Source organism: Vulpes vulpes, chromosome 12 (assembly GCF_048418805.1).
Source record: "Vulpes vulpes isolate BD-2025 chromosome 12, VulVul3, whole genome shotgun sequence".
NCBI classification, from domain to species: domain Eukaryota; kingdom Metazoa; phylum Chordata; class Mammalia; order Carnivora; family Canidae; genus Vulpes; species Vulpes vulpes.
Window position 1 is genome coordinate 38,775,268 of NC_132791.1, and position 13,404 is coordinate 38,788,671.

Here is a 13,404-nt window from a genome sequence, read left to right on the forward strand (position 1 = left end):
TACATTGGATAGAATTCTCAGGAAATTTCTGAAAAAAAGGGGCAACAATATTTGTCTTATTTTTGTGACTTATCTTTGTGACATTAATGTGAAATAATTCTTACATTTATTCCCTTTTAATACAATTTTGACTGATTATGTATTAAAATTATTTTTACATTAAGAATTACCTTTCTTAAAAAAAAAAAGAATTACCTTTCTTGGGACGCCTGGGTGGCTCAGTGGTTGAGTGTCTGCCTTTGGCTCAGGGTGTGATCCTAGGGTCCTGGGATTGAGTCCCACATTGGGCTCCCCCCTTGGAGGCTGCTTCTCCCTCTGCCTATGTCTCTGCCTCTCTCTCTTTCTCTGTCCTTGTGAATAAATAAATAAAATCTTTTAAAAATAAAAAAAATAAAACTTTTAAAAAAGAAATTACCTTTCTCTTACTAATTTCCTATTTCTTTTTAAGCCAAAAGCCTATCTTTGCATTGGTAGTGAGCACCTCATTGTAAGTGGTATTTTTTTTTCATGTCAGACAGTAACATGCTGATGTCACTACAATGTTTAAGGGAGGCACATGTCACACAACAGCGTGAACATCCAATCATCACACTTATGAACTACAAAACAATCTATAGTAGCATATTAAACAAGCAAACCAGTGGGATATAATCAAAATGCACCTATATGTTGTTTCTCGTGGTCCCTTTCTTTTTTATTTATTCATTTTTTAAAAACTTATTTATTTATTTATTTATTTATTTATTTATTTATTTATTTATTTATTTATTCATGAGAGACACAGAGAGAGGCAAAGGCACAGGCAGAGGGAGAAGCAGTCTTCATGCAAGGAGCCTGATATGGGACTCAATCCCAGGACTCCAAGATCATGCCCTGGGCTGAAGGCAGGCACTAAACCACTAAGCCACCCAGGGATCCCCTCTCATGGTCCCTTTCAAATGTATTCAGTAGGCAAGGTTTATTCCACCATCCTGAATAAAACTCAAGTTTGATTTTTCTGATCACTCTTAGAGAATTGAAAGTCCAGACATCATCATAAGAGGCAAATCTATTTTCAGTTCAGTAATTAGAGTGTTTTGTCCAATATATGAATCAATATATATTAACGCTTTAATCGACATGTAAACGTTAAGATTTCCCACCCACATATCTTTAGGTAGGGCCTGGTTTAAGATGGGGTGCTTGCTTTTATGGAGGAAAACATAATGAATTTCTCCTTTTCTCATTTACTACTTGGAGGAAAGAGATGAAATGGGAGCAGATGATTTATACTTAACTTCTACTATTATAAGATGATCTCATACTCTCTGGGTCTAGGAAATTTGTGTCTAATTTTTTATTTTATTTATTTATTTATTTTAAAGATTTTATTTATTTATTTATTTATTTATTTATTTATTTATTTATTTTTAAGATTTTATTTATTTATTCATGAGAGGCACAAAGAGAGGCAGAAGGCAGAGACAAATGCAGGGGGGACAAGCAGGCTCCATGTGGGGAGCCTGACACAGGACTCCATCCCAGGACCCAGGGATCACGCCCTGAGCTTCTGAAGATAGATACTCAACTGCTGAGCCACCTAGGTCCCCCAGAATGTACTTTTTTATATCTGGTTCCTTTCACTCAATGTGTGAGATTTATCCATATTATTAAATGATTCAGCAAGCCATTCTTTAATTTATTGCTGGATAATACTCCATTGTATAAATATATCACATTTATTTATCCATTTCACTGCTGATAGACATTTAAAAAGCTTTGAATTTGGGCTAATATGAAAATTTCTGCTATGAACATCTCATACATGTCTTTGATATATATATGCATACATTTCTGTCAAACTAGCTGTGGGAAATAGGATTGGAATTACTGGGTCCAAACATCCAGTAAATATTTAAAGTTGTCTTCTTCTATGTTGAAGACTTTTGTGGACTTTTCTGAGGCTCTTTGATGGCATCCCCTACCTACTACTCCTATGACATGGGCGAAAGAATTTCTGTCTGCTGCTCTCCACCAACTTCTGGTTTTCCAATGGTACCCCACATGGTCTCTTTCTTGGAAACATATTGCCCTTTGCATGAGTCATCTTGGTCAGATAGCAACAAGACTCCAGTCTGCCCTACTGTCCATGTTTTCCCACAACAGGAGATGTATATCAAGTTCTCCAAGAGGTCTTCTTAAAGCCCTTGACTAGAGAGTTGGGAGGAACTTTCTACCTCTGTTGTTTGGTGATCTGGGACACAAAATATATCATAAATATTCTCTAAAGAAATCCCTTCAAAATTGTCCTTGAATCCCCACACATCTGAATCTTTTTAATGTTCTTAGAGTTGGTATAGGGTCCAAGGTGTTACTATTCTTTTAAAACATGCATATTATTCTGTCTCATGACTCACTCTTTTTTTTGTTTTGTTTTTTTTCTCTTGTATATACTAATCTTTTATTGGCCATTGGTCCACAGCACAGTCATTATATGCATTGGAAAACAACCTTGGTGGGAAGGACGTTTAATAATGTTGCTTATTATTTCTGTAAATGTTTAAAGTTAATTTTATCAGTGACACCTGACTGGCTCAGTTGGTAGGACAAGGAATTCTTGATCTCAGAATTGTAGGTTCAAGCCCTGCATTGGGTGTAGAGATTACCTAAAAATAAAATCCTTAAAAACATATAAAATAAATTAAATAAATTAGTAATATTAAATTTTTCAACGGGTGCCAGTCTGACTCAGTAGGTAGAGCATGCAACTCTTGATCTCAGGGTTGTAAGTTCAAGCCCTGTGTTTGGTGTAGAGACTAATTAAAAATAAAAAAAATCTTTTGTGGCACCTCTGTGGCTCAGTCCATTAAGTGTCTACCTTTGGTTCAGGTTATTGGGTCCTGGGATGGAGCCCCGAGGCAGCAGGAAGCCTAAGTCTCCCTTTCCCTCTGCCGCTCTCCCTGCTTGTGTCTATTCTCTCTCTCTCAAATAAACAAGTAAAATCTTAAAAAAAATAAAATTTAAAAATCTTAAAAAATTTTTTAAATAAATAAAATTAATTTTATCAAGTAACAAACAATAAGAAAGCTTCCCTCTTATGTGAAAGTTATATTTATTTTGTTTAATTTCTTATATTTTTTTAATTGACACACAATATTACATCAGTTTCAGGAATATGACATAACAATTCAACAAGTTTCTATACTATGCTATTCTCACCACAAGTATAGCTACCATCTGTCACCATACAATGCTATTACAATATCAATGACCATCTTCCTCATGCTGTTCCTTTTATTTTTAAAAAAGATGTATTTATTTATTTGAGACAAAAAAAGAGAAAGAGAATGTGCGTGTGAGTAGGGAGGAGAGGCAGAGGGAGACAATCTGCAAGAGGACTTCCCTCCCAGCACAGAGCTTGACCTGGGACTCCTCCCACAATTTATGAGATCCTGACCTGAACCAAAATCAAGAGTCCGATGCTTAACCAGTTGAGCCACTTTCGCCCCCTTCTACCATTGCTTTTTTTTTTTTTTTTTTTATTTATGATAGTCACACAGAGAGAGAGAGAGAGAGAGAGAGAGAGAGAGGCAGAGACACAAGCAGGCTCCATGCACCGGGAGCCCGACGTGGGACTCCATCCCGGGTCTCCAGGATCGCGCCCTGGGCCAAAGGCAGGCGCCAAACCGCTGCACCACCCAGGGATCCCTACCATTGCTTTTATTCATTCCAGAACCGGAAGCCTGCATCTACCACTGCCTTCACCCATTTTGCCCAAGCCCCCACTCCCTTTCTTCTGGAAACTGTGAATTGTTTTCTGCATTTACATGTATCTCATGTCCACTTTGAAACTGACCAATCGTCATTCAGTATTTCAGTTGAAATGTCAATTTTAATGTCCTACCACATAATCATCTTTCTACTTTACCTTATTAGTATGATAAGTTACATTAATATTTTCTAATAATGAGTCATCTTTGTAATTCTGAGACTATTTGATCATCACATTCATTTTTTTTTTTTTTTAAATTTATGATAGTCACAGAGAGAGAGAGAGAGAGGCAGAGACACAGGCGGAGGAAGAAGCAGGCTCCATGCACCGGGAGCCCGATGTGGGATTCGATCTCGGGTCTCCAGGATCGCGCCCTGGACCAAAGGCAGGCGCCAAACCGCTGCGCCACCCAGGGATCCCTGATCATCACATTCAAATTTATGTTTGCATTTATCATATTTGTAATAACTATGGATTTGAATTGCCATTTTTTTAAGAGTTTAAATGTATTCATAAATGAGATTGGGCCATACTTTTCTTTTTCATGCTATTTTTTTTATATGTTTTAGGGTTGGCATTATACTAGAGTTGTAAAGAACTTTTGTATTCATATTTAAATACTAAAAGAATAATCATTTCTTTGAAAGATTGATAAAACTTACCTTAAAACTTCTGTGCTTAATATCTTTTGGGGAGGGAGAGTTTTGACCTGAAAAAGCTACAGGGCCTCCAAGAAATGACTGTGGGAAGTTTTAGGGGAACATGTGGGAATTTGATCATCAAAGAGGGGTAAGAAGAAGAGAAATAATGTTGCTACAATTATTAGGACCTTAGTTTTTTTTTTAATTTAATCATAGAGAAAATATTTGCATTGAGAACTGCAGTCAAGAGAGTCTTAAGCTAAATATTTCAAGCAGTTCAAGCAGAAAGGTATTTATTATATTTAATGCAAGAGTTTACCGAGTAACCAGAAGGGCTGAAGGAAAAGCCTTCTTCAGTGAAGAGCAAGTGTCAGAAGCCAGCTGCCAGAGCACTTTGAAGGAGCAGACTCAGGTCGTCCTGCAAAGGGTGCAGATTTGGGCAAAGTTTTAATGTCCCATACAGGCTCCAGAACAGCCAAACCTTTCTTCGTCTTCTACAAGTAGTTTATTATGTCTCTGGTTTGAGAAATCATACCAGGTTTGCACTTACTTCCGTTTATCTTTTTTTTTTTTTTAATTTTTTTTTTAAAATTTTTTTTTTAATTTTTATTTATGATAGTCACAGAGAGAGAGAGAGAGAGGCAGAGACACAGGCAGAGGGAGAAGCAGGCTCCATGCACCGGGAGCCCGATGTGGGATTCGATCCCAGGTCTCCAGGATCGCGCCCTGGGCCAAAGGCAGGCACCAAACCACTGTGCCACCAGGGATCCCTACTTCCGTTTTTCAAAGCAAACTTATTGAGATATATTTTACATGCCATAAAATTTACCCATTGTAGGTGTACAATTAAATTGGTTTCTCTGTTTGTAAATGTAGAGAGTTGGGCAACCATCATCACAAGCGATCTGATCCTTATTTCTGTAAATTTGCTATTTATTGACATTTCACATACATGGAATCATATAATATTACATCTACTTTTAAGAGAAAAAGGATCTGTATTTGTTTTTACATACGTAATATATGCTTGCTCCTAAAACTTCAAAAGTACAGGTTAAAAAAGAAAGAAAAATATAAAAAACAACTCTAACCCCACTACCAAGAGCTAATGACAGTTAATATGTGGGTATACATAAAAAAGAGAGAGTAAAGTTGGAACCTTTTACTGTGACCTACAGGCTCTGCGTGATCTAGATTTCAACATACACTAATGCCTGTTCCCACCCATTCCTGTACACTCCAGCCAAACAGGTTTTATTTCAGTTTCAAGAATACACCTAGGGATACATTCAGGATGCCTAGGTGGCTCAGTTGATTAAGTGGCTGCTGTTGGCTCAGGTTATGATCCCAGGGTCCTGGGATCCAGCCCCCCACATGGGGCTTCCTACTCAGTGAGGAGTCTGATTCTCCCCCTCTCTGCCCCTCCTCCCAGCTTGTATTCTCTCTTGTTCTCTCACAAATAAATAAATAAAGACTTTTAAAAATAATTAAAAGAATACATCAAGCTCTTTGCACATGCTATTCATCTGGCCTGCAACTCTTCCTTCACCTTTGGAAACACTAGCTCTTTTTCTTCTTTTGAGGGACTGTTTAGATCTCATCTCTATAAAAAGGTCAGCCCTGGGATCCCTGGGTGGCGCAGTGGTTTGGCGCTTGCCTTTGGCCCAGGGCGCGATCCTGGAGACCCGGGATCGAATCCCACATCAGGCTCCCGGTGCATGGAACCTGCTTCTCCCTCTGCCTGTGTCTCTGCCTCTCTCTCTCTCTCTCTCTGTGACTATCATAAATTAAAAAAATAAATAAATAAAAATAAAAAAATAAAAAGGTCAGCCCTGATTACCTTGCCTAATTAGTCTCAAACCCACTTTCCTTTTCATATGTTCTCTTCCTACCACCTGATTTGATTTGAAATTTATTCATTTCCCTGCTTGTATTTTTGTTTGTTTATTTATCTCCTCCATTTGATTGTAAATTTCATGAGGGCAGGGTGCCTCAGTGGCTCTGCATGACTTAGCCAGTTACGCATCTGCCTTTGGCTCAGGCCATGATCCCAGGGTCCTAGGATAGAGCCCCACATGAGACTCCCTGCTCAGCAGAGTCTGCGTCTCCCTCTCCCTCTCCCACCTTCCCACTGCTTATGGGTGCTCACTCTCTCACACATTCTCTCTCCAATGAATAAATAATTTTATTTACTTATTTTTTTTTACTTTTTTAAAGATTTTATTTATTAAAAAAAAAAAAGATTTTATTTATTCATGAAAGGCAGAGACATAGGCAGAGGGAGAAGCAGGCTCCCTGCAGGGAGCCAGATGCAGGACTGGATCCCTGGACCAGGATCACTCCCTGTGCTGAAAGCGGATGCTCCAACTGCTGAGCCACCCAGGTGTCCCAGGAGGACTTTTTTGATTGCTTTATTCCCTCTGGAATTTTCAGTTTTTATTTTTGTTTTGCAATTCTCTTCTTTTTCGGTGTCCTATTTCTTTGCACTGTTTAATCCTATCCTTTTTAATGTAGCTAGTGTAGTAAGAAAGCCTAGAGTCTCATCCTCCTATCCTCTATTCTGTCTAGAAGACCACGAAGAATTCAGAGTGGGTCCCAAGATTAAGAAGACAGGAAGGGTATAGATGTTTAGACCTGTTGCTCTATGCCTTCAAGAGAAATGCTTGTTTTTCCTTTTCACTCTTTTTCTTGGTTTTATCTTTCTGAGCCTCTTCTTAACTGTAGAGAAAAGTTTTCATGGTCCTTAGGAATGGCCAAGTTTAGCCTGTTTGTAGTCATGTTTGAGGCTATAGGGATTTTAAAAAATACCGTAAGATCCCTTGAGATTCAACCTAGCACAATAAATCCACGAGTTACACTTTAGGGATCAAAGACATGATTCCTTAGCAAGGAACAATGTGCATTATCTGAGCTGTTCTATATACATATCTCTTCATGACTTCTGGAAGTAGACCACTAAGCAAGGTTAAGATGTTCCTGCTCACTTTCTCTTTCCACCAAGGGCATGACTAACACATAGAATATGCTATTTTTTCCCCAAATTTCTCCTTATCTCAATGACCCTACTATCCTACAAGTAAATCAGGACAGGAAGTGTTCATGTTAGGATCAGGAAAATGTTCTGGAGATGGATGGTGGTGATGGTTGCAACATAATGTAAAATGTACTGAGTGTCACCAAACTGCACACTTAAAAATGGTTAAAATGGTAAATTTTATGTTATATTTTACCACCATTTTAAAAATGTGTTCTTTTTAATGGAGCTACCCTAGCTTTTGTAAGGTATCCTGAAATAGAAAAAAAAGTCCCTTGAAAGCTTAATGGTGCCATATCATGAAAAAACTAGAACAGGAGCTAAAGATAAAATTTCACTGTACCTTTTCCTCCTTTTTGTTCTACCCTAACCAGGAGGCATGAAGTAGGAGTGGGTAAAAGATATTAAATTCAATTTTAGAGGCTTGACCAAATCTAAGCTCAAATGATGAGATTAGACTGAATAAGAAGTTGAGTTTTGCATCTTTCAGAACTAATTCTACATCTTCACGTTCCCCTCATCTAAAATGTCAGCACAGAAAACACATGACAGCTTCTCAGCATTGCTCTTGCATGACATTTATGACCATTTTCTCAGTCTGCAGCTATTTTGACAATTGTACCTTTTTATGTGTAAATCCATACGTGAAATTCATAATGAATGGGGTCGTATTTCCCTTTCCTATTCATATATCCTAATGTGAAATTATAACTACAGTCTAGAGAGTTTAGGGTATTTAATTTTTATACAAAGGGGAAATGTATAACTTCATTAAAAAGACAAAATTACCTACATCTGCACTGTCCTCAAAAAAAAATTCTGGCATTCTTTGGTGATGATATTGCATGTGGATAAAATATTCTAAAACCACAACCAATTTATTGCTTACTCAAGCCATTAAATGACAGATTTCATGATGTGAAAACCAAGCTTGAGTGAATGCATGCAATATTAAATAATTCTGTACCCCAGAAATCCATGTCACTGAAACAGTGCAAAAAGGAAAAAAATTTCCAAATACAGTTGGTGGAATAAAATTACAGCCTTGTTTCCTACTTCTGTATTTACATTTTTACAATGAATGTTTCTTTGATTTTTATGTGGCTTAAAATTATTATATCTTCCTTAACAAACACTTATATATAGCTTTTTTCAGTACTATTTTATTTACTATTGCTTAAATTCCATGTATTTGATTTGACTCTAATATGTGTAGCTAACTTATAATAGAAATACTAGGGCAATATTATGAAGATTTGGAAATCTTATACGAAGATTGGAAAAGGTAAGGCCTTGATTGGAAAAGGTAAATAAAGGGCCCATAGGAGGACAGAATTCAGTTCCCTTCTCTGAACTCTGAGAGCTATTTATTTGTTGCTTTATATTGGTATATTTTACTCCTTCTCTTGTTATATAAATATTTCTGTTCTTTAAGTTCCTATGGAGGTTATGGTGCTGAGATGTTCAATAAATATCTGCAGTTGAATATATATTGGTTAGTTAAAACAAAAATGGGAGATCTACGTCACCCAAAGATAAATTATTACCTAGAAGTAATGGTTCATAAACACACTTAGGCAGGGGAGAAGCAGCTAGATATTCTAGAGAACACGCAAAGATTGTAGCCAGGATAGAGGAACAGGAGAGGAAGCCAACAGAAATATAAGAACCAAAACAAAGTTAAAAGACAAGACTGCCTGGGCAACATGTTACAGCCTAAATCTAAAGAAAGGACTTATTTTTCCTTCTGAGAGATAGATACCAGGGCAGCAGAAAAAGTAGCTTGCACAGTAAGATCAGTGAGGCAACATGATTTAAGAGTTAAATTATTGGAATCCCTGGGTGGCTCAGCGGCTTAGTGCTTGCCTTTGGCCCAGTGCTTGATCCTGGAGTTCCAGGACTGATTCCCACATCGGGCTCCCTCCATGGAGCCTGCTTCTCCCTCTGCCTGTGTCTCTGCTCTCTCTCTCTCTCTCTCTCTCTCTGTCTCATGAATAAAGAAATAAAATCTAAAAAAAAAAAAAAAGAAAGAAATACAAGAATTAAATTATTGCCTAGGACAAAAAGGACAGAAGAAATGGACAAAGACATAGTCCTAGCCCCCAGGCATTTGAAACATTTTGAATCCTTAAGTGATGAGATTCAGCTTTGATTTGCATAGTTTACTTAGTGTGAGGGTTGGTTCTGTGCCAACTGGATTAAGCTGGATCACACTTCCCAAAATCCTCCTCCCTGAAAGATTCCAAATTGGAGTTGGTCAAAAGAATTTCAGAGAGGTTTGGAAGATGGAAATAAAGCAGCAGCCATTACTCTGATGTTCCTTGTGGTTAGATGCTGGAAGAGACAGATGTAGAGGATCAACAGGTTTCAGGAAGCTTATCTTCATTGTCTTCCAATCCATACCTGGCTCTTCCTCCCAACTTTTGATCTTTTCAACAAACTGGCCCCAGGCCCTACATCAGATGCTTGGCACCTGATCCACAGAGGTGGTAGCTGATTAGAGGCACAACTTCCCAGAGATCTCCCTATAAGCCTCCCCTATTCAGTCCTATTTTGGCAGCTAGACATGTTTGGTTTCCTGGATTGATTCCTTAGTTCCGATCTCTCTCATCTTCTAACTTTTTCTTTTTTAAGATTTTATTTATTCATTCATCAGATACACACACACACACAGAGAGAGAGAGAGAGAGAGAGAGGCAGAGACACAGGCAGAGGGAGAAGCAGGCTCCATGCAGGGAGCCCCATGTGGGACTCGATCCTGGGTCTCCAGGATCAGGCCCTGGGCTGAAGGCGGCGCTAAAGCGCTGAGCCACCCGGGCTGCCTGTTTTTGTTTTTTGTGTTTTTTTTTTTTTTGAAGATTTTATTTATTTATTCATGGGACACACACACAGAAAGACAGAGACATAGGCAGAGGGAGAAGCAGGCTCCTAGCAGGGAGCCTGATGTGGGACTTGATCCCCAGACCGCAGGATCACGTCCTGAGCGGAAGGCAGATGCTCAACAGCTGAGCCACCCAGACGGCCCTCTAACATGTTCCTTGGACCTTCACTTCTCCAGTTCCTGTCATGATTGTGTAAGGTCCTCTTCCTGCAAAAAAGGAATAACAAAAAAATTCTTCTCCCATTAGTTACAGGGTTCTGCCTCCCTGACTAAATAAGTGCTTAATTTCAGAAGAAGCTGAGCTAACAAAATAATTTTCAAAGAACTATGTTAGGTTTAAAGTCCCCATTTAAGGATCCCTGGGTGGCTCAGTGGTTTAGCGCCTGCCTTCAGCCCAGGGTGTGATCCTGGAGACCCGGGATCGAGTCCCACATCGGGCTCCCTGCATGGAGCCTGCTTCTCCCTCTGCCTCCCCCCCCCCTCCCTCGTGTGTGTGTGCCTCTCATGAATAAATAAATAAAATATTTTAAAAAAAGAAATAAAGTCCCCATTTAAGAACTTTCTTTGTGGGAACCCTGGGTGGCGCAGCGGTTTAGCGCCTTCCTTTGGCCCAGGGCGTGATCCTGGAGACCTGGGATCGAATCCCACGTCGGGCTCCCGGTGCCTGGAGCCTGCTTCTGCCTCTGCCTATGTCTCTGCCTCTCTCTCTCTCTGTGTGACTATCATAAATAAATAAAAATTAAAAAAAATATAAAAAGAACTTTATTTGTTGTTTGTAGCAGAACTATATGAAATTAGGGGAACTTTACATTCATCTGGTGTGAAGTATGAAATGACTAGCTCTGACTGGATCTCTGATCTCAAAGATCTTCTGAACTAATTAGGGAGAGAGATTTCCTAAATGTATTATACAGAGATATATAGATACATAGGGCAAATATCATTGTTTGGCTTCCTGAATTCCTATTGAAAACCCTTTCCTCACTTGCACTTTCCAGCTAGGAGTGGCTATGTAACAGAATATTGTCCAATGAGATAAAAATGAGAAATGCTCCATGTGACTTTGGAAGAAGTTTTTGTTTTCTTTTAAAGATTTTATTTATTTATTTGAGAGAGAGAGTACAAGTGGGGTGAGAAGGTGCAGAGGGAGAAGGAGAAGCAGACTCTCTGCTGAGCAGTGAGCCTGATGCAGGGCAACCCCAAGGTTCAAATAACCTACAGGACAACAGGAAAAAGGAAACAAAAAATACTAGAATTAAGCTCTAACATATCAATGATTACATTAAATGTAAGTGGACTAAATCTGCCAATTAAAAGACAGATTGGCAGCATGGATTAAAAATATGGCCCAACTGGGACACTTGGCTGGCTCAGTTGGTAGTGGATGTCACTCTTTTTTTTAAATTTTCTTTAAATTTTTATTTATTTATGATAGTCACACAGAGAGAGAGAGAGAGAGGCAGAGAAGTAGGCAGAGGGAGAAGCAGGCTCCATGCACCGTGAGCCTGACGTGGGATTCGATCCTGGGTCTCCATGATCACACCCTGGGCCAAAGGCAGGCACCAAACCGCTGTGCCACCCAGGGATCCCTGGATGTCACTCTTGATATCGAGGTGATGAGTTCAAGCTACACATTGGGTGTAGAGATTACATAAAAATAAGAAAAAACTTAAAAAAAACCCACTTTAATCTTTAAAAAAAACCTCACAACTATCTGCTGTCTACAAGAAACCCATGTCAGATATAAAACATGTTAGTGTAAGCCTGGAAAAAGTCATACTGTAAAAACATTTATCAGAAAAAAGTAGGAATAGCTAAATTAATATCAGGTAAGGAAGACGTCTAAGCAAAAAAAAAAAAAAAAAAAAAAAAACAGAAATAAAGAGAAACAATAAATAACGATAAAAGATATAAAGAAAACACAGCGAAAACATAGCAATTCTCAATGTACATTACCAAACATACATAAAGCAGAAACTGATAGAACTGAAAGGAGAACTAGATAAATCTACGACAGATGGAAACTTTAGTATCTGTCTATAATTGATAGGATAAATAAACAGAAAATAATGAAGAATATACAAGAATTCAATGACATCAACAAGCAGGATAGGATATAAAGTGACATTTATTGAATTCTATTCAACAAAGCAGAATAGGGGCACCTGGCTGGCTCAGTTGGTGGAGCATGCAACTCTGGATCTTGAGGTTGTAAGTTTGAGCTCCACATGGGGTATAGAGGTTACTTAAAAATAAAACAAACAAATCTTTAAAAAAATAGCAGAATATGAAGTCATTATAAACATATGAATAGACCATATCCTGGGCCATAAAACAATCCTCAAAAAATTTAAAAGAACTATGGGACACTTGGATGGCTCAGACGGTTAAGCATCTGCCTTCAGCTCAAGTTGTGATCTTGGGATCCTATGATCAAGCTCAGCATCTGGCTCCCTGTTTATTTTTTTTATTTTTTTATTTAAAAAAAATTTTTTTAAAAGATTTTATTTATTCATTCATGAGAGACACAGAGAGGAGAGAGGCAGAGACACAGGCAGAGGGAGAGGCAGGCTTCATGCAGGGAGCCCGATGTGGGACTCAATCCTGGGATTCCAGGATCACGCTCTGGGCCTAAGGCAGGCGCTAAACCGCTGAGCCATCCAGGGATCCCCTGGCTCTCTGTTTAGCAGGGAGTCTGCTTCTGCTTTTCCTTCTCCCTCTGCCTCTGCCCCCAACTTGTGCCCCCCCAATAAATAAATAATAAAATCTTTAGAAAAAAATTAAAAGCACTAAAATTATATAAATTTTTACCCATATTTGCAAATAACACAACTATGTAGAAAATCCAATTACCAAAAATAAATAAATAAATAAATAAATAAATAAATAAATAAACAAACAGGACAGAGACAAAAACCAGAGACAAAAACAAAAACAAAATACCCTCCTAAAATAATAAATGGGTTTGGCAAGGTTTCTTTTTTATTTTTTTATTTTTTATAAATTTTATTTATTTATTCATGAAAGACACAGAGAGAGAAAGGCAGAGACACAGGCAGAGGGAGAAGCAGGCTCCATGCTGGGAGCCTGATGTGGG

The 13,404-nt window shown here is 38.3% G+C and overlaps 1 non-coding gene across 1 annotated transcript; it reads right to left on the bottom strand.

The window, feature by feature from the left end:
* Window positions 1–508: 508 nt before the first annotated feature.
* On the bottom strand, window positions 509–611 carry LOC112922032 (small nucleolar RNA U13). The gene has a single exon (XR_003235369.1). It is a non-coding gene; the product is annotated as a small nucleolar RNA U13 (small nucleolar RNA).
* Window positions 612–13,404: the final 12,793 nt, after the last annotated feature.